Source organism: Psammomys obesus, unplaced genomic scaffold, assembly GCF_907164565.1.
Source record: "Psammomys obesus unplaced genomic scaffold, mPsaObe1.curated_primary_1811, whole genome shotgun sequence".
Taxonomy (NCBI): domain Eukaryota; kingdom Metazoa; phylum Chordata; class Mammalia; order Rodentia; family Muridae; genus Psammomys; species Psammomys obesus.
In genome coordinates, this window is record NW_026596125.1 from 17,495,197 (window position 1) to 17,517,464 (window position 22,268).

Genomic DNA, 22,268 nt, shown 5'->3' on the forward strand with positions numbered 1-22,268 from the left:
CTCACCAGTGTTTCACTATGAACACTCGCTGTATGTGTGTTTGTGTGTTTGCTGTCGTGTAGCTGACTATTGTAAGGATACTCACCAGCAAGGAACAAGCCTTGATGCTTCCGGCCTCTTCGTTCCTAGTATGTGTGTCTCAAAGAAGCTAAATCATATCTGTGGTGAGGAATTTGCGTCACTGTCGTGGAACCAACCCAGGGGAGCTGTGCGTTTAGGGGACTCGACATCATCAGGAGACATCTTGGTGTGAGTGGGGTGTGTTCTCTGCTCTGCTCCAGACAAGCGGGGTTGATGGCTTAGTGCAGTGATTCCTGCTCCGACTCACCCTTCCCACCTGGAAAGCATGCCTTGTTTTTGGAGCTGATGATAAGCATGGTCTTGGGGTTTCCTCTTCTCTGGGATGCTATCTACACTGGAAACACACTCAGTACGAGTGTAATTGGTGAACATTGCTTTGTTTACATGCTGTAGTCCATCTACTCAAAATAATCCTTTTAATACCCTTTTTAAACTTTTCTCATTAATTAATTTAATCTTTTTGCAGCCTAATAACAGGCCCCTACCCCTTCTCCTCTCAGCCCCCCTCACAGCCCTCCCCCATTTCCTCCTTCCTTTCTCCTCAAAGAGGGGGAGCACACCACCCCCGCCTTGGGTACCAACCAATATTCTTGTCTGTTCTGGTCAACTCTTATGGGAAGGGATGTTTCTGAGAGCAAGTTCCAGACCTTTCTCTTCAATTCCCTTTATACATAAAACAAAGTGCCGGAATCCTGGCAGCATCTCCATAACTGTAATGGATGGTGGAACTTGTCTCCTTCCTCATTTTATCTTTGCTTACTTCCCACTTAACTTTGACCTTGCCGTAATTTGTATTCCCCTCCCAAAGAAATGGAAAATATACCACCTTACATCTTGCAAGCGCTAAATATCCAGGCTGCAAAACTGCCCCACGTGAGCACTGTCGGACAGCCTTGGACCCTCATTTACAAGCCCTGCAGCTGTCTTACTGCAAGACTTTTTATCTGAAGCTTAGCAGTAAATGTCTGTTCAAAAAGAAACAAGAAAAGAAATCTGTCCCACACGTTTTTAAACATCAGGTGGGTGTCTTTGTTCTCTTAGCGCTACCCAGGTGAACAGCAACGCAGAACAGAGAATGAGTTGGCACTGGTCAGAGGAGATGGATAATTATGGGTACTGTACCCAGCTAATGGAAGCATTGTTTTAAAGCTGGGCTGATTTCCAAAACAAATACTAAGGAAAACAAGCCAGCCGGTGTGCTGTACGCCACCGTTCCTCTTGATCCTTGACAACGCAGCTTGCTGATGGGGAGAAAGTAAGGGCGGCTGCCAATATTCCAGCCCTCTAACCTCTGAAGTCCTCTTTAACTGATTTAAAAAGCCCAGTGGCTGTGCAGACCGTTACTGTAGCCATCCATGTTTTTTATGAAGGAGAGCATTACGCTTCTTCAAAATAATGCTGCTCTCCTGTGTTATTTACACAGTGTTCTCCTATTTTTCACTTTTGATCTCCATGACAAGGCTGTGAAATAGGTAAAAAAAAAAAAACAAAAAAACAAAAAAAACCCTCTAAGTGAGAGGACTTAGGTGTGGAAAGCACGGTGTTTCTACACTCAAGGGATCATTTGAGTGGGGAGACGAGGGTATAGAAAGAACAAGAGTGAAGAAAAGCACTTTAGTGCGGCTAGCACCCCGTCTGTAGCAGAGAGGAGTTTCTCTGTAATGAACAGCCTGCATCTTCGTATGCCGAAGCATTTGACCGGGTGGTGATGACGTCATCAGGACTGCTCTAGGCAGACTGACGAAACGTTGAAATTGTTCGAGTGATTTTTCCAAATCTTGGAAAGTAAATGATTGTGGTCTGTCTCTGAGCAATAGTCCTGATAATTGTGTTGCTTTTTTCTTTTTTTAACCTGCTAAATTTCCCCGGGTATTCTTAGAGGAATGAGAATATTCTTTCATTCTCTCCTTCAAGATTCAATGTTGTCTACTGACAGCCTAAGCTTTGAAATATATGATATGCTAATGGATAGCTAGGATGATGGTTGATTGACAGGTAGGAAGCAAGCATGATAAAAAAATGTAAATGGGGACTCCAAGTGGTGGGAATTATAAAATTCAGCTTTCCTATATGTTTTTGTTTTTTTTTTTTTTTTTTTTTTTAGCAGTAAAACACTTAGAAATAATAGAACAACGGCCTCTTGTTGGAGGTTGGCTTAATGCTAGTTGCTGGCAGTCAGGGTCTGGTTACCGCCCGCTGGAGCTGCCCATCCTTGTTTGTGCCTAAAACATTACTCCTGATTGCTTCCTTAAATGGCCTGTACTTGGGCAGGGCAGAATGGGGTAAGCATGGCTAAGGTTCCTGGGCTTTCGAGGACAGACAATCAGGAGAATCAGGGGAGGAGACCTACAGGAAGAGAGGAAGAAGGAGGACACCAGGATGAGTTAGGTGGAGAAGAAACCACATGGGGCCGGGAGAAAGGACTCCAATAATGGAGTGAAAAGGCCCAGATGGAGAATAAAAGCAAGGATTTATAAGATTATGGATGGAAGATAGGATGGTTAAGGAGGATGGCATTGGATAGGGTCTGGGAATGGATGGTGAGGATATTGAGTGTAGGTAGGAATATCTCTCTGGCCCAAGGTAAATAAGGCAATTATAAATGTAATAGGTATCTGTGTCTTGTTATTTGTGATATCGGGTTAGATAATACTGCCGTGATAATCAGAGGTCTAATAATAATAATAAACATTAGATAGCCCAGCACACATTTTTATTTGCTAATCTCTTGACTGTGCCAAAGTGCAGTGTTGGCAGGTACCTTCAGGACACAGTCATCCTTCCTGGTCCTGTTCTCGCCCATTCAGCCCGTTCTTGTTGATGGCGGACCTTCCTCCAAACCCATTCAGACTAGCCCTGTCTCCACGAAAGCAGTTTTGGGTTTTGTTTGGTTGGTTTTTGCTTCCGACATCTGTAGAGTTGAACTAATCAGGTACCTTGTTCACCCAGCAAAAATGCTGTGTCCTGTGTTTCTGGTGGGCAGCGCCACACCTGGCTCTGAGGTCACTGTGAGATCTATACTGTTGGCGTCCATTCAGCATGCGGCCGCTTTTTCTCTTTGCCTCAGAGTTGCTGCAAACCCCACGTTTCATGAAGTAGCTGTGCTGCGTGACATTAAACCAAGCGTGTGTCTGATCACCGGGACAGCACTGTGCCAAGCATTTCAGAGTCACGTTAGGATGAAATGGGACAGAGTAAGTAGAGCTCCCAAAAGCACACACTGAAAAGGATAATGACCACTGTCTCTCTGATGGAAGATGATGGATTCCACAGTTTACAGATCCTCCCCAATGAGAGGCATATTAATGCTCCCTAGATTAAAATCAAGGGCCCAAATGTCCACTAAATGTCCACTGCTAAAAAGGTGCAGTATTGTCAACTAAAGCCAAAATCTCACTATGATCCAGTCTCAGCGTGATTTATTGTATAAGCGTTTTATCAGCATCTGTGTGTGGTGGTGGGACACTCGTGCAGCACACACGCGTGTAAGGGATGACTTCTTTCCTTCTGCCTTTCCATGGGTGCCACGAGCGGAACACAAGTCCTCAGGCTACTCTGCCTAGCAGGCCTTCCTTAGCTGAGGTGGGGTTCCTGATGTCACCTCTGGGCCGCCTAGGGCTGTGATGTGCTTTAGGTTGACAATTTGAGAAAGATGATCACAGTTTTCTAGAATAATCTACAAATACTGCAAAAAGCATAAAATGATACTCTTGCCAAGTGTCACTGGTGCATTTCCTCCTTAAAGCAGTGACAAGAAGACCTGTAAAGTTAAAAAAGAGAGAGAGCAGTTCTTGGTCAGCTCTTGTGTCGGGATACACAGACGTGTGTGTGCACCCATGAGTTCATTGGTCTTTCCTGGTGATATAACTGCAAAAGAAATGTGTGCTTGTCATGCCGTATCTACTGAGAGAGCTGTAATTCTGCGGGACCTGGCCACAGGCCTGTCCAGTTGCGGGAGGGGAACTGAGCTCGATGTGTGAACTGTGGCCTTAGACTTACCAGTTGTGTGGTGCAGGCCAGGCTCTGCTACTGATGAGCTGTGTGAGTGTGGACAAATCCTTTACAGGTGACCAGGCTGTTCTGAGATTCACTCACGTACTCTAAACTGTCTGTACAGGTCTACAGCAAGGTAACTGTCTGCCCGTTTGCTCACTAGCTCATACTTCCAGCTTCCCAGGGCCGTCCAGGACACGTTGTTTCCCATTTACTGCTTGTTAGAGACAAAAATTAGTGTCTGTGTGAGTGAGAGTTCCTATTGCTGTGACTGAAATATCCTGATCCGGGGCAACTTGAAGAGGATTTATCTCTGCTCTCAACTCTTAGGTCATGCTTCATCACTGAGAGAAGTCAGGCTGGAACCTGGAGCAGGAACCGAAGCATACACAGTGTGTGTGTGTGTGTGTGTGTGTGTGTGTGTGTGTGTGTGTGTGTGAGAGAGAGAGAGAGAGAGAGAGAGAGAGAGAGAGAGAGAGAAACAGACAAGTACTTCTGGTGTTGACCTTACACACACATTTTGGAGCTAACCACTTGCCAGGGACCAGCTGTGGAGGTGAGTCATCCCCAGTAAGGCTGCAGCTCCCCAGCAGTCATCAACTGCCTTGTAGGATGCTCTCCCTCCTATGGTGGGATGTCAGTGGTGTCACTGTCGAGGTCTCGTTCAGGCAACCATGACAGTGAGCTTTCTGCACTGCAGCTTCCTTGTCGTATCTAGAAACTGGCCTCCTGGTGTCCCGGCCATCAGTGTCCCTTCTGCTCTCTCTGCTGTGCTGCTCCCTGAGCCTCAGGCATGAGGACTGGAGGTATTCCTCTTGGAGCTTGGCACCCAACAGCTCTTATCTTGACCAAGTGTGGGTTTCGGTAATGGTCCTCATCTGCTACAAAAGAAGAAGCCTTTATGACAAGGGATGAGAGCAACTCATCCCTTGTCGCTTGTGGGGAGGAAGGAAGTGTTTAGAACCAGTTAGAAGCTACGCTGCTTAAGGAAGTGGCCCTGGTAAGTGGCCCTCTGGGCTCCCTGGCCTTACCAGCCTCGGCTGCCTAGCTAGGATTCCAGTGCCAGCTGGGAGCCCCTCCTGCTGAGTGGGCAGGTTAAAAAGCTGCTGCTTACCACGGGGCATGAGTGCCCCTGCTGTGTTTCTCCCATGGCAGCTTGCATAGCCTCTTACAGTGCTGAGGGCTAGACCTCAGGAGGGAGGCTTCATGTCATAGCCGGTTCAGCTCCTTCAGGTCTGCCCTCCAAAGCACAGGTGTCTTCAGCAATAGTTTCTGGGAGGCATCCCAGGGCAGCAGCCTGTGTGAGGGTCTCTGGGACTCCTCAAACAGCTTGAAAGACTCCTTATGCCTGGTCCTATTGCATTTTTATGTAGTCTACGCATCTATCATTTAACTTCGTGAAAATGTAACAATATGTTTTCATTGGTTTTTTTCAAACATCCTCAGTTTGAAAAAGCCTCCCTTCCCTCCCTCCTCCCTTTTCCTTCCCTCCCCTCCCATTTAAAGCTCCCCCTTTTCCCATTTCCCCCTTCATACCACCTGTGTCTTGCCCTTTTTTAGAGCCCTGTCCCCTCTCCATGGTCCCTTTTTACTTTCATGGTCTCTGTTGTTACTGCAGATTCTGTGCTCACATCTGAAGTTTTGGAGCTGGAAACCACAGAGAGATAACGTGAGGCCTTTGTTACCTCACTCAGTGTGATGTTTTCTAGTTCTGTAAATTTCATTATCCCATTTTTCTTGACAGCTGAATAGTATTCCCTAGTGTATGTGTAACCCATTTTCATTACCCATCAGTTGAAGGACATTTAGGTTGTTTGTATTTCCTAGCTGTTGGGAAAAGCTTCTGTGGACTAGGATGCTGAGCTGACAGGCTGGACCATGTGGTGGGTCTGTCTTTAGCTCTTTGAAAGTCCCCGACTGACCCCCACAGGCGACAGCAGTTCGCAGCCCACCGAAAGCGAGTGGAGGGTTGCTGTCCCCACACGACGTCCAGGGTTTGTGCAGTCTAGTTCCCATCTGCTTAGCATGTTGAGAAAGCAGGAGAGTTCACGGTGTCCCTGTTTTATAAGTGAGGAAGAACAGCACGTCCCCATGATCCCAACAATGGATTCCAGAAATGCTGGTTCTCGGTGGTGTGCTCTGTCCTCTCAAGCCAGCCTTTAAATGCATTTCTATTCTCTAGAAGTCTCTGGAATTGTCACACTCACAGGCTCTTTCCTTCAAACTCCTCCACTGTCTCCACATTGGTAGGATGCTTTGTTGATCAGTCTCAGCACTCTCTGGATTAGAGGGGCACAAGCAAGAACTAGGACTACTGCATAGAGTTCATTATAAAAAATCCAACATGTTAGTTTCCTTTATCCTGAACTCCAGTAGTGCTCATGGCCAATGTTACTCTGCAGAAAGAAAGAAGTATGGCTTAATGAAGGGCAGAATTAGGTAGAGGAAGGTAATGAAATAAGAACAAATGTCTAAAATTGTTGTTGTCTCTAAGAATGTTTCATATCAAATGACCCAAGTCCACAGTAAGGAATCATCTTGTCCTCTGTGCAGAGCTCCGGCTGCCGTGACTCTACTTGCTGTGTGTCTTCACTGAGGAGTATTCACAAGCGGCTGCTGCCTGCTAGAGCTCCACATTTGGAAAGGCTGCAACCTTTGCAGCTAGAAACACGACACAAATAATCAGGCAAATAAACCCATAATTTAAAAATTGTGTTAAGTGCAATGAACAAAGGTATGGAGGTAAATTAAGAGGTGCCTGATCACTAAGCTTAGTGTTTCTGTAGTAATTGTGCAGTGATGCACGGGGCCCTCACAATGCCTTCCTCGGCTCTCCCAGGACACGCAGCCCCTGGAGTGCACTGTTGACTATTCCTCACTCAGCTCCTGGGAACACCTGTGTCCCCTGGTGCTCTGCACCTGTCTCAGGTACCTACTTAGAATGCATGGAGAGGCCATGGCTCCAAAGCTCTGATGCCTGCAGTTTAGGCTCCATGTGTCCTTTACGGACAAGGTTTTCTGTTCCCCTGGGTCCAGCCTTAGCGGGTCTCTGGGCTCCTCCCAATCTCATTAGGAAAGCTGAGTGCTGTTTCCCAGTCCTGCAGCCATCAACAAACCTCCTGGAGATCAATCTCTCCCTGGCTTTCCTGCCGCTTAGATGTTAAGTCAGTCGCCCTCCATCCCCTTCTCCTGTCTGCCCGTTCCTCAGACTTCCTCCACTCTCTTGCTTACTCTCTCTCTCTCCCACTCTCTCTCTCCTCCCCTCTTCCCTCCCTCTCTTCTTCTTTTCTCTTTCCCTCCTTTCCTCTCTCCTTCTACCTTCTCTCTTGGATACTGTAGTCCCAGAGATCTGACCCCACAGCAGACAGAGCATACCTGGCTTTTCCATTCTTGAGTCCACCATGCTTTTTTCACACCATGGATTTCTGCCAAGGGAAGGCAATACTCTAATCACCCCTTCTCCTCACAAACCTCCACAAAATGTTCACAATCTGTTGAAATCATCCAGAGATGTACTTTAGGACATGAAGCCCTCCTGTCATTATGTAACCCGTTTATGTAATGCCCACAGTCCTCATTACCATCATGTAAGGAAGATGACTAAGCTGCTGACTGTCTACCCTTGTTATCACTGCTATCACTCTATCCAGGCTTGGTTGGGTGGTTAGTTGGTCGGTCCGTTGGTCGGTCGGTCGGTGTTTGATTTGTTCATTCGTTTATTTGTTTGTTTTTGAGACAGCACCTCACTATGCATCCTGAGCTGCTCTCCAACTGGCCATCCCTCAGCATGCTTCTTCCACACACTACGATCACCTGCACGTGCCACCGCAGCTGGTCTTGTGCCTACTTTGCCCATACAATCATGAGCGTGTGCATATATTTTCTCAGCCTCACCAATGTCCCCTGTACCTCAAAGCCTTTTCCCTCTCCAGATGCCCACTTTCTAGATCCAGGTCAAAGGTCACTTTTGTCCCAGGAAACCTCTATAATCCCTCATGTGGCAGCACAGTCAGCACGATCTACTCTGGGCCGTCAGTCACTGTGGGCTTCCCTGTACCTGGTTCCCAGGCAGATGCTGCCAACAGGTTCTTGGCCTTAGTTTTTGCCTGATAAACATTGAATTGATGAGTAAAATTGATTAGTCATAAAATGTAAACTTCTCACCAAAAGATATCTGCTATAAAAGTGAAGCCCATAAGCTTAGTAGATTAAGTTTTGTGCTTTATTGATTCATGAAGCATCGAAGCTACATGTCTCGAGGACTAAAATTAAGCTGAGAACTGTACTTTTGATGGAACGTATCTGTTAAAATTAGTTATTTAGATTTAAGATTCAATAAAATCAGAATATTAGTGAAGGATGACACAAAACACTACAGCAAGTTCTGTCTCTCCCACACTCAGTGCATGAAGCCTCTCATAAAATGTTCTACTTTACGATTTTAATTTTGATTCCTTCCTTTGATTATATTTTAAAAACCCATTAGATTTAAATTTGAGATAGCACAACTGGGTTTCATACTTTATGAATAAAAAAATATATTTGAATTTCATGGAGTAAAGGTCCACGTAGTTAGTTATTCTCAGAAGAGAGAGCCTCACAAATGTGCATTGCAAATCAGAGCATCCATTCTCACTGTTGCAATTATCATCACACAGTTTGTAAGGATCTATTCTGTGCTGCAAATATCTTTAAATTATTATAACCTGTAAGTTTTATAGTACCAAATTTTCATCACCTGTGAGGGCAATGAGCTCACGCTAGTTTGGACACTGGCCTACAGCCACACAGTCAATAAACTTGGAGCCAGAACTTAGACTCAGAAAAACTTCACCTAGCGTGGTGGTTTTCCCTTCTCCGCCGGGTAAGCTGGGTTTTGCATAAATGATGGACTAGCTACCTGATCCTGAGTACAGCGTGTGCGCCCTCTCTGGGGCCAGGGGACTCTGCAGTGCCATAGCTCTGCTCCTCCCGGCTGAGACTTTAATCTTTGGCTCATAGTTAATGGAGAGAAATTGATTCATGTGTTAAAGCAGCAAAGATAAATACTTGTGAGAAACCTGATGACTAGCGAGCACGACTAATGAAATGTGCGTTGTCTGGTGCTAACCCGAAACCCTGACCCAGATGTTCTGAGGACAAGCAGGTAGAAGGTTTCTCCCCACGGGGCAGAAGGCCTCACAGTGACATGAGACCTGTAGCCGACACAATGTCCTTTCCCTGTCCTTTCTCTCTCCCACCACACCATTTTGGTAGTTCTACAATTGATTGGTAAATAATTATTGTGGTCAAGGAGAAAGGGGGAATGGTGGTGAAGATCAACAGATAATTACAAAGCCAGGGCAGGGCGTCAGCAAGCAAGCACTTCTGGGGGAAAATCAAAACAGGAAGATGCAAGTGTTCTGACTATAAATTAAATATAAAGAGCAAGTCCCTTCGGACCTCTTATAGAAAATGACACCATAGCCTATATAAAACTTGCATTTGTGGATTTGAAAGACTCTGACTGAAGCCTGCTGACTGATAGTGTGTGGGCCTTCTGTAATAAGCAGGCTGGCTCACACAGCAAGCACACACCCTGAGCCGGGCAAGCTGGAAAGTCACAAGCAAAGTGTCTGGCATATTTGAGGGTCCTGTTCTCACTCTCAGCTGTCACCTCTTTGCTGTGTCCTCACATAATGGAGGCAGCATGGGGTTGGCTGTTATCAGGCTGCTAATGCCACCCGTGAGCTGTCCCCTCACAGCCTGATATAACCTGTGCTCTTAGCCATAGGGTAGAGGTTAGAGCTTCGGCAGAGAGTGGAGAAAGGATAGCCACAGCAGTCCTTGACAGAGCCCCCTGCACTAAACCACAGGGGATGGTTAATCCTTGTGGCAGAGGTTGAAAGCTGGCTTCAGTGGTCACCTCTTTCACCTCACCGTTCCCAGGAGAGAAGCCAAGGCACTGGAGCGGGAACAGGAGGAGACCTGTTTGTAGATGAGCTGGGCTCCAGCAAAGGTCTCTGAATCCCTCATGCAGAGAGGATTTGGCTCTTTCTGGTGTTTATTTTGCCAAGGGAAAGGTCTGTCTAGCCTGAAAAGCAACGCTGATTTTCCTCTTGGCGATCCCCAGTACTGACCAACAGCTGCCACAGGGAACCCAGAGGTGGCAGCACAGGGGCTGTAGAACAGAAGAAGCTATGTGGTTTGAGAAAATCTCTTCGTCCAGCAAGGTGATAAAATGCGAATCGAAGCCAGGAAAATTACTTTTCCCACATAAACGTTTTCTGTAGTCACCTCTTCAGTGTAGTTGTTCCCCGAGAAAACCCAGGAGCAAAATATTCTAATTTTGATTAAAATCCCTAATCATCTTTTAGTGTAGTTAATTTTGGTATATGATTTTTTTGCAACTTTTTAATAATAAAATAATAATAAAAACCAATCCAGTCTTAGATCCTACTGTGTACCGTTCAGTGGTGTGATGCGGCCTACCAGAGCTGGTACTAGCGTGAGTATGTGTTCATGCTAATGGCAGCCCCGAGGGAGGACTCAACAGCAGCACTAGAAATGGAGTTCCATGGAAGGTAAGCCTTGGCTATAATTACGTTAACTCCTTAAAGCCACAATGGTCTTTCTCAAAGGGCTTTTAAGGAAAAAGTTAATGACCCTCTGAGAAGTGAGTAATTTATCTCCGTGTATCTGCCTGATAATTTGCAAATGAGCACCGGCCATGCAGACTGAGCAGATGTCCTTAATTGATGGGCAGCATGTCCTGGACTGTAAGACCTGAGAGAAAGAGTTCATCTTCCTTAAACACTTAAATTGGTCCAGAAGGCAGGGGCGAGGGGGGACGTCTGAAGGGCCCTCCGTATCCCTGGTATTGTTGTTCAGAAACTTTGTGGAAGAAATGGATTCTTATCCCCTGAACCTGCTGTCTGATATAATTTCAGTTGAACCTTGAAGGCCCTAAAAAGTCTAGATGCAGTGACCATATACATTCGGTCCCATTTCAATAATCCAGGCAAAGATCATCAAATCAATAACAGAACTGTGCCATCTGCCTTCCCCTTGCTCACTATCATAATGAAAAATGACTCCTTAAGTGTTCAGAGAGGCAATTAGCTCTGAAGGCTGCGCCGAAATGAGAGGCTTAGCTACATTTGTATTCAAAACTTTGCTGGGAAAATGGAAAGGAAACTGTTGTCCATATTAATAGATACATAAAATGTAGAGGTGGGGTAATTTGCTCTATCTATGCATAATCTTGTGTAACTGCAGAAACACAGGGCTGAGAAGGACAATGACATGACATGCAGCTCCTGCAGCCGCCTGCAGTCACAGCTGGTGACCCTGTCCAGAACCGTCGTGGACAGACGGTTTCCGCACATGTCTCCTGAAACGCAGGCTTCTCATTTCCGAGACAGTCGTCCAGCTACTGAACAGTCTTCAGTGCAATTTGATCGCATTTGTCCCCTGGGCTCTTGACCTCGTCTCGGAAAGAGAGCAGCTGACGGTGCGCTAGCTAACCCAGCAGACTCCCGATCTCCTCCGGCCTCGGGCCGCTGATGGCGCTAGTCTTCCATCTTTGCCTGAGGCCCTCTGACTTGTTCAGCTCTGACCCTGAGAGTGCTGCAAGCCTCTCACTGACTCAAGATGCTCACTGTGGCCCCCTTCCTTTGCTTGACAGACAAGGGTCCTCTCTTCTCTCAGTTCCTAACCCTCTTCTTACAGCCAACTGCCCTGCAGATGGCTCCTTCCCCTCAGGACTACTCTGCTCCTGCCTGACTGTTCCAGTAATGCCTGATGTTTTCCTTATACCAGAAGAGAGAGGAGTTTGCTTCAATCAATTCCCTCAAGGTCATTTTTGAAGAACCTGCTTGAAGCCACTCTCATGCTCTGACTCGGGGAGATGTTCTGTGCCTCCTCTCCTGGTGCTAGATTCCAGAGAGACTCTGAAACACACACACACAGCTATGAATGTACCAGATTGCCCATTTGCATGGACCTGTACCTATGTACCTCTCTTTTTTCCACCAGGAGAAGGTCTCATTTAGGGTTCACCTCCTCTGGGAACCTTCTTTCCATCTCATCCATCCACACCCCACAGCTTTGGGGGGAAGGGTTTTTTGTTTTTGTTTTTGTTTTTTTATTTACTGCTATAAAATTTTCATTTCCCTATCTTCATTTCACCTAGAATAAGCCAAGGGCTGAAATTCTCTCATGTCATTATACCCTTGCTGGTAAATGATGCCTAAGGCGCAATAGAAGATCAATATATTGCTTAATTATGTCCCTCCTTTCTCTTGCTCACCTCTGCCTGTTGGCATTGACATCCTAGAGTCAAGTTCCTGGGCTGGTTGTGAACTTACACTTTCTATTGCACCTTGTTAAGACTCGGCATTTGTGCTTCACTGTCAGTATCCCAGGTACTTCTCAAGTCTGAAAGCTGAGAAATAAAAAGCCCTCCTTAATATCTGGCTCCCAGGCTGGTTTTTGAAGTAGAACTAAAGCACGTCTGAGATAAACTGGTTCCTCTGTTGCAGCCCCGCTCTGTTTGACATACAAGCTTTGTTAGTCACTGGAAATGTAGGTGATTTTCTTGTATGTTTAAGACATTTCTTTCAGTCTTTCTTCATGTGGAAATATATACTGTGATGGTTTGGTCATCTGTAAGATCCATGATTTTTTCTAGAAATGTATGTTCCACAGACTTATGTTCACGTCAAGGCTTCAAGCAGGATCAGAGGCTACTAGGCCTTCTGTATGTGGGTGTGCGTGTGCGTGCATGTGTGTGTGTGTGTGTGTGTGTGTGTGTGTGTGTGTGTGTGTAGTCTAATAATGAGACTCAGGAATTCCTGCCATTTAACCATCCATTTACAACTTCTGATTTGGCTTGGCTTGGCTATCTGAATTCTGGTTCCTGCATTGAGCGTATTGAGTGTTTGAAGACAGACTTTGCAAACACATTTGACTGTCTCTCTTTTAATCATTATTTGCTATTGCCTTTTCTCATGTAACTAAAACCAAGCTGGTCTTCCTAAGTCTGTCTGAAACTCCATGCAGGACAGAGCTTGTTCTCCCAGTAAGCCACTGCAACCTGGGCTTATGGCCTTTGGCCTTGGCCAGCACTGGAGTCATCCTCTGTTGCTAGGCCTCCTGGGTAAGAGGTGGTAGAGACTCCCAGATCCCATCCGGCTCATAAACAGCTCTTGCCTGACTGCCTTGCTTCTCCCCAATTTTATTTTTCATTCTCATGGAAAGTATCTCTTAGAAACCCCAAACAGGTCTGAGGTGCTATTTCTCACCTATCATGTTGGTGAAAATTAAAAAGGATGACAATATATTGCAGGTGAGAACAAATGGCTTAACCACACTGAAGGGGATTTGGTAATGCCAAAAAAAAAAAAAAAAAAAAAAAAAAAACCACTACACATGCAATCTAATTTCTAGGAATTTACCCTAAAATATACGTCCAGCAATATGAAATATAAATAAACTAGTTATTTTTTCAGCATTTTCATGAACACAAATCAATAAATACAAGAATGCATAGGAGAATGGCTGGGTGAATGCATAGGAGAATGGCTGAGTGAAGCATCATGTCCCTGCAGGAAGACAGAGGGAGAGCTCTCTAAAAGAACAGGGAGAAGCTTACAGCTTTGTGACAAACGCAAGGTGTTTAAAACTATCTCAAGTGTGTTAATGGGGGAAATTAAGAACGCAGACAAAAATGGTGGCTTACTTGCAAAGCTGACAGGGAGGGAGGCAGCTGTGAGTCTGGGGCCATCCTGAGTTACAGAGTGTAACCGGGGTTACAGAGTGAGACCCTGTTTCAGAAAGAGAGAAAAAGAGACAGAGACACAGAGAGACAGACACACACACAGATACAGACAGAGGCAGAGAGAGACACACACAGAGAGAACATAAGACGATCTAATTACGAAAGAAAAGAATAGCTATAAGCCAGGGGCTGGCAAGATGGGCTAGTCAGCACACGTCCTTCTCTGTGTACACAAGCTCTGGCTGTGTAGCCCCAGCATCCATGTACTGCGTCCGTGTGCCCCAGCACCCGTGTCGCACTCCAAAGGTTAGTCTGCAGATTATGGGCTGTGCTTCTTTCCTCACGGAAATCACATCTGTTCTGTTCTGTGAGTCCTGGGTCAGCCCTTGACGGCTTACTTAGCCTAGAACTGGCTGTGTGTGCATTTATCGCTGTGCGTTGATCGGCTAGTCCCCGTACCCCAGAACTTTCGCGACAGTGCGCTGCTGTGCTCTTGCCATGGGCTGTCCACTGGCTTCACATCTGCAGGAGGCCTGTCTGGCTAGAGACCTGAAAGGAGGCGCCTCTGGGTGCTGTCTGCTGCCTCGTGTGGTCCTCTGCGGCTTTTCTCTTGTATCTTGGACTGTTTTTACTTTGTTCGTGACCATACCTTTTTTTTTCACTAGAGTTGTTAGATTGTGATATTTTTATTAAAAATTCTGTGTTACACCTTTAAATCATACTTGGTAGTTGCATCAGAAAGTGCAGGAGCAAGTGACCTAAGAGCTGAAAATGGCATTCTTACACACGATATGCTTACAAAGTGTGACTGTTGAACTTTTTGGAAGTATTTAAAATAAGTAAACATGTCAAGACCGTGCTATGGCACTGTAGGCTTTTTCCTGCTGGGACTCTATGAGTTATGCAGACATGGGCACAATGTATTGTTGCAAGAATGGAGCTGTTGTCTAAGTGTACAAATGGGCAAGGGCTCCACAGGAGCAGAGCCACGAACAGCAGTTAGATGGTGAAATGTCTCCCACAAAGCTCTGGTTGAACCTCAGAAGGGACCCTGCAAGGGAGCTGCTGTGTAGGTTGGAGACATTGGGGTCCAAAACCTCACCAGCAGTGGCCAACCACACAACAGAAAGAACCAGAATTTGGACCTTTCTTGTCTTGTTCCTTTCCCTAAAGTTGGCGGCTGTAATCACCATCCTCCAGTGTGTCCCTGACCAGGAAGTAGTGAATGGAGCAGAGAGCTGAAAGAGAAAACAGCACTTACGGGAAGTATGTTAGGCTGGATCTAATCTGCTCTGTTTTATGATTTTAAATGACAAAGCAAAACGAAGCCAGCGGGGATTTTAAAATGTGACTCAGAGATCAAACATGACTCTCTTTTGTCCCCAAACACTTGATGCTCAAACCCAGGCTTCGCTGCTGCTGCGCGTCCCACACAACCCTGTAATTGGTGTATTTGCATAGTGTTTGTCGCCAGAAGATTAGAAAGGCACAGGTGTCAGTTTTAGGAAATCCGGGGAGTCTCAGCTGTGTTCAGACTAATTGGTCCACTCGATAAAATGCTAATTAGAAAATAAACCCAAACCTTTAGCTTAGTAACTTCGATTGATGTTACCATGTTTCTGCAATCCCTATGTATTCACAAGGTTTAAAAAAAATGTTTTCCTCAAGAAACATGTATGTCCTCTAAAAACAGTGTTACACGTGAGAATTACCAGAAAGTTTCATTGAAAATATCAACCAATTTATTGAAATGTATTCAGTTGCTGCAGCTCCTTAATATCATGGTTCACATCTCCCGTTTATTTATGCCCTCGTTAGCCAGGGAGAATGGTGGGACACAGCACCAAACCTCCTTACAGGAAGCAGCCTGGAAACCTGGGATGTTTTCCCAGAGAGCTGGTCCTCTTCCTTTCCTTGAAGGGGCAGGGTCATTAGCATAGCAGCATCAGAGAGCATCCATCTCCTTCATTCCTGCCCTTAGGCAGAGGGGCTTCCTTCTCGTGTTTTTAACCATGGCACAGATTCGAGACCACTTGCGGTCTCACAGTAATACCTCCCAGATCTTAATTTCCTTTTAGCATTTGGGTGTCTCCACTGTGTGACTGATTTTCTAGGAACATGCTGGAACATTTGCTTTGGATTGTGCTGCCCCTCAAGGCTGATATCTTGGGAGGTCATATAAATGAACTTGAAGTTAGTATTTTCGAGACGGAGGATGACCTTAGACAATGCATTCTAGCTCCTGTCTGACCCCTTGGTCGTTTCCCAGCCAAGGGCCTCCCAGTCACCACTTTCCTACTAAAATCCTCCCGTGAGGTAACCAGTGAGGGCTGTGTCGAGTAAGGTGGGCAAGGGAATGAACTCTCATTTTGCACATTCCACGCATTTCACTTGTGCATAGTTACTCTGCTTCTCTGACTGAACTGTGGGCAGCCAGAAGCCAGGGCCCTGCAGGCCCAGCACAGCAGAGCCTGCTGGTCAGACCCTCAGGGCTTTGAGAAGTAAATGAATGAATGTGTCTAACTTTGCCTGTGCACAGGCAGAAGGCTTGGGTGGGGGGAAGGCTGCAGTGATTTGCACACGTATGTATGAGACAAACATACAGTCTAGCTTTAGCCTAAAGGATTTTAGGTCACTAATAGGATAACTGTCAGCTGGGGTAATTTATACAAGAACACACACAGAGGCCCTCTGATTCCCTTCCCTCTGTGGTAGCTGAAGTCCAGACTGGTGTGGGTTTCTATGGGAAAGAGCTAGAGCTCTGGGAAGGAAGGCTGCTGTTCCCTCCCGCTGCCCACTTCCACCGTCCTCAGGCCACAGCACTCTGCCCGCCCTGGAAGCTCGTGGATATTTATTCTTTATTGGTTGATTTTCTGATGAAAACTTCATGTATTTTCCTTTAACAATTTTTGAAAAAAAATGAAACGAAAGTCTTACATCTTGGGAATATCCAAGAAAAAGTCCTATTTCTTTATATATATATTTCTTTTATATATATATATAAAGCTATATTTAGCTTTCTTTTTTATATAAGTGGCATCATTTTTAATGAAGTCCTGTATTCCGCATTTTCAACAAATGTTATATAATGAGTATTTCTAAGTCATTAAAAATTCTCCAGAAAAAAAGTTCCGAAACAATTTTAATGACTGCATGATACTGCATTTTGTGGATATATCATGAGCATCTTGATCGTTCTTCCTTTTTTAGACATTTACGCTCTTCCTGGGCCTTTTGTAATAGATGCCCTGATGAATCCCCATATAAAACCGTCTTCCACCCTCAGTGTGCACTTAAGCTTCATCTGCAGGTCTGCAGCTAGGACCCATGTTCCTGCGCTTACAGAGGTAGGGTTCCAATGCATATTACTAAATTGCTTTTCAAGAAAATTTTAACAGTTTATTTGCCAACTGAGATATTCTGAATGTTGTGAAAAACGCTCTAGTAAAGAGCAGCCGTAGTCCCTTCAGATGAGACCCAGGGAACACAGGAATACGGTTCATTGCGCAATCAGGAGCCAATCACAAGGGTCCCATTGCAGGCCCTGGAGCTCGGCAGACCGGAAGCCAGGCAGAGGCCTAGACAGCAGCTGTCTGAGATGGAGGACGGGCCACTCTTCAGTACACGTGGCACACGGGCATTCTGAGTGTGAGCGCTTGCTATCTGCCACCCGCCTTCTTGGGGGCCGCCTCCCTGTGCACAGCCCCCACATGAGTAGATCAGCACCCTTTTGTTCCCTGCGGCCCAGCCAGCCATCTGATTTGATTACCGATCCTATCCTGAATATCTTTATACATGAGGCAAGCCTTTATGAAAGACAGTAAAATATTAAAATGTTTAAAAGCCTTGACTCTGGAGCCAGGCTGTCTGAGCTAACTTTCTAGCGCTTCCATTTCATAACTGTGGAACCTTGGGCAGGTTGTTAAATCTCTGTTTTTATTTTCTCATCTGCAGATTGGATCAGTGATGCTTTTCTTTAGATTTGTCATGTGGGTGTGCTCGGAACTGTGTCAGGCCTAGAGAAAGTGCTATATAGGAATGCCCTGTTATTTTTTCAAGTTACTAAAAATTATATTCAATAGTGGGGTGAGCATCAGGTAATGACAATATCTTAAAGCCCCTGCTTGAGTTTGGGGGATAAAAAGGAAATTTCTCTGACCTGTCTGGTTCCCCAGAATAGTATAGTTATGTCCTGGGAACTTTTTTTTTCTCTCCCTCTTGATAAGCATATTTAGTGATCTTTTGGATCCTTTGGAAATATCTGAAAGCAATACCTTATAGTGTAGATGAGAACCATTGGCAGTAAGAGAAGGAAGTGGCCTAATCTACCTCATGTGAAAAGCAATCTAATCTTACATTCTGGCCACTGGGAGAAGGTTCCTATGGTAACACTTGAAAACCATAGGACTCTCTCATAATCTCACAACCCAGAAACAACAGTGCCAGTCAGCTGAAGTCTCATTTCTTTCCCGAGCTCCTCTCAAGCTTTGGTTGTAGATTCACCTAGACATGTCTTCCTGGTGGGTGGGGCTGTTGGTATGAATCCTGAATTTAGCCTTCCAGGTCAGAGCCATTGGAAATCCAGTTCTGACTGTTCCTAAAGAACAGCTCAGCTACCTGTACAGCCTCCCAGCCAGGAAGCTACGCGAACAGGTGGGAAGTTCTTGACTGGCAGAAGCGGCCATGGACTTGGGAGTCTGTAAGGTCTGGGAGTTCATGGGAGTTGAAATTCACAATCTTCCAAGGGGCTTTAATTGAATATTTTGAAGTCTGTATGGAAATAGACGGAATCAACTAAATCAGAGTAAACACAGCTAGACTAAACACTGCAAGTCTTCAAAAGTAGAAGCCTAATTAAAAAGATGTATGGTCCTTCCTGGACGCTGCATTCCTGTTGTTACTATTAAGCCACTGGGAAAATACAAGGGCTTCTGAGCAAATAATTTAAACTCCCATGCTGTGGCTTAAGTGCCCTTCTTTCCCCTTTCTCATAGTGCTTGTTCAGGGATAAAGCCACACAAATTCTTCAGACACCAATCAGATTTATCATCCAGGGCCTTTTGATGACACCCATCTGTTTATCTGAGAAGCCATAAAGACTTACTGAGTTACGGAGCTGGGGAGAAAATTGGCTTATCATCTCTGCTTAAATCCAATTCTTGAATCTGCCGTCTTTTCGGCATATGTGGTATATTCTGAAATTACCCTGACTTGCAGACCTTCAGTACAAGAATACATTCACTTCGTAGCCTTTTTATGCCATTTCTAGAGAATTTCTAATGCATGAGCAGTTTGTAGTTGGGGAGATGTTGACAGGGAGATGTCAGTGCTTTCTCTTGTTAAAAGTTCAGAGCCTAATAGGGACTGCGTCAGCTTCTAAGTCACATTCAGATGTGGGTGCCGCTCACGCCTGAGGCCTGTTAGTGTTTAGACAAGCCCACTCAATGAAAATTTCAACTTGAGGTCACAAAGGTAGACTGTGTCAATCTGAAGATGAAGACACATTAATATCAAGTCAAGATTCAAACAAAAAAAGTGCTAACTCCTCACAAATGGAGTTAAATAGCTACGAGCAGGTAAGCTGATTAGACAGAGAAGCCAGTCTTGCTGGGAGTTCCGCGCTTATCTCAGGTCAAGCAGCTTAAGCAATGCTGAGAAGTCCTGTTTTCTGAGCTGGCTGAAGAGGGTGGGGGTCATACGGTGAGGCCTAGCTGAGGTAGCGTGAATGTTTGCAGTTTCCTGTAGACATTGTTATGTCCTGACTGCAGGGACACCACAGAAGGCAATAGTAAGTCAGCAGCTACTTTACTTTGCAAATTTTTCTAGTATTTCTCAGAAAAATAATGACAACCCCAGGAGTTAAACATTTCCTGGGTTTGCATATGCGAATCAGACTAGAATTCTGGGCAGCCTAGATTTTCTAGGAATTTTCAGACTACAGTGTAGCTGCTCCTCTTGAAGTCTAGCCATGAGCCCTGTTTATTAGACACTTAAAGAACACTGTTCTGCTTGTATTTCACCATGTCCTTTCTCTGCCTTCCTCTCTGGAAGATAAGTACCCTGAGATAGGAGACAGCCGCCCAGCATAATCATTTGAAACCTGCATGCCTTATTACACTGGCTTCAAAATGATATTCCGTCATTTGTCTACCTGTTTGCTCAGCTGTGACCTTCACACAGCCTTGGTTGCACTGTCAGTAAACTGCTATTTTTCTAAGTCATGAGCAGTGCCACAGTGAGAGAAAGTTTATGCCGAGGCAAGAATGACCAGGATCCAAGACCTAGACCCCAAAGTAGCAGAGAACAGGAGGATCTCCTGGGAGTGTTTCAATCCCTCTAAAGGCCTCGGCAAGATAAGCATGGGTAGGGTTGAAAGCCATCCAAGCCCTCCTTCCTGGAGCCTCACAGTGATTTAAGAACTGTGGTCTTTCTTATTTGCCACACATGTTCACCCATCAGCCAAGACTCTCACACTCCTCCTTGAAACTGTCACTTATTTGTTTCAAGCTTCATTTTATTTATTTATATATTATTTCTTAGACCTTTGCCCTGGGGTAGCTTTTGGCTGGGAAGAGGGAAGGGCAAAGTCCTTGAGGCAAACAGGGAAGACATTTTGTGGCTCAGAGATTTGGCCTGTGCTCTACTGAGCTCTGATGGTTTATATCAAAACATCAGAGGGTAGGCACACACACACAGATGTGTGAACATTTAATGAATATATTGACTTCAGTTCTATATAAGAGATAAAGGAGTCTTGGTGATTTCGTGATCAGCCAGGGGTATTAAGTCAGATGCAAGACTGGCTAACAACACCATTCTGTGCGCGTGGGGGAGGGCAACTGGGGCAACCAGCCCCAGTGGATCAAAGTGAAACACTGTGACACTGCCCTAGGAGGACACCCTATAGCTCTTCCATCTTGGGCCAGCATGGTGCCACCCAGCTGGGGTAGGTGCTGATGTTCTCTCTGCCACTGTGACTTCAGAGGATCTGTTGCTGTCACTGAGGATGTTGGTGACTCTACCTCATGGCTTCCTTAGAGAGCAGAGTCTGAGGGCAGAAGAGCTTCACTGCTGTGAGGCTGACCATTCCAGGCTCACCCCGACCCACCTGGCTGCCCTGTTGGAGTTTCTGTGATTCCAAACCCACCAGCATCAGGAGATCCTGACCCATGCAAGGAGATTCCCTACTGTCCTCAAGGTCTCCTACTTTCTTTGGTTGCCATTTGGTTCTGATGAGGGAACTTGGGAAGATGGTGTTTATCCTGACACGCAGCTCTGAGAGAGCATTTCCCAAAGATCAGGCACTGTTGAAGCAGGAAATCAGTCATCAATACACTTCAGGAACACAGAAGAAAAGCACGAAAACTTCTCCGCAGGAACGTGAAACACCCCACCCTCCTCAGGTAGATAATAAATAGAGTCTCCCATTTCTACAGAAGATGGGAGGAAGGGTAGAGCACGAGGGCTTTGTTTGCTTGTTTGTTTGTTTGTTTGTTTGTTTGACAGTGTGCCTCAGCATCTGGACAGAGCGTCCTGTGAGTCAGAGAAGATGCTGAGAAGGCTTTTGCTAGACTCAGAGTGTCCTTGGTGAGGGACAACACTAAGGATACCTTCACTGCCTGGATAAGTTTTAGTTTAATCTAAAATGAAGTAGAAAAGATACGAGTTTTGAGCTACGATATGTGATTAAAATTTAGTTTTAAGAAAATAAATCTTGCTTTATATCATGACCAGAGCTATAAATGGAAAAAAACCAGTGGTGATCAGTTAGGGAAAGTCTATAGTAATGTAAGTGAGTCAGGTTCTAAAAGGCAAAGGGTGAGGATGCATTTGCAAATTCGTAAGGAATTCGTAAGACTATGACAAAGCCAAGTGAAATTGACTGATAAATCTTTGTGTTCCCCAACATCAGATGCTGCCCAAGTGCTCTTTAACAAGACTTATTAATGACAAGGTCTTTAAATGTTTTTATTTAAATTATTTGAATTTTTAAAACTATGGATGGGTGAGGCCAGAAGACAACATCAGATCCCTGGGGCCTGGAGTTACAGAAGACTACTACTGTGTGGTGCTAGAAATCCAACCCAGGCCCTCTGGAAGAGCACCCAGTGCCCTGAGTAACTGAGCCATCTCTCCAGCCCTAAGAGCATAGTCTCAATACAGCTCAACCTGAGAACTCTTCTCTAGATGATTTTTCTGTTGTTGTTTATATTTTGAGCCCATGTAGCCTGGCTGTCCTGGAACTCACTATTTAGTCCAGGCTTCGAAATCCACCTACCTAAGCCTCCATCCTGCCACCATGTCCATGAGCTGCTGGAATTTCCCTGAAGATCATCATTTGAGGTTAGGTTATTCTGGGACATGAGTGGGGAATCAAGTTCAGGGTCAGGTTTCCTAAAAGAAATCCCTCCAGCCCAAGACAGGAGTCCTGAAC

General features: G+C 45.3%; 1 protein-coding gene across 2 annotated transcripts in view; it reads left to right on the forward strand.

Moving 5' to 3' along the window:
* The window catches only part of Atrnl1 (attractin like 1), a 527,893-nt gene that overhangs the window by 428,484 nt on the left and 77,141 nt on the right, over positions 1-22,268 (forward strand). The window lies entirely within an intron of this gene.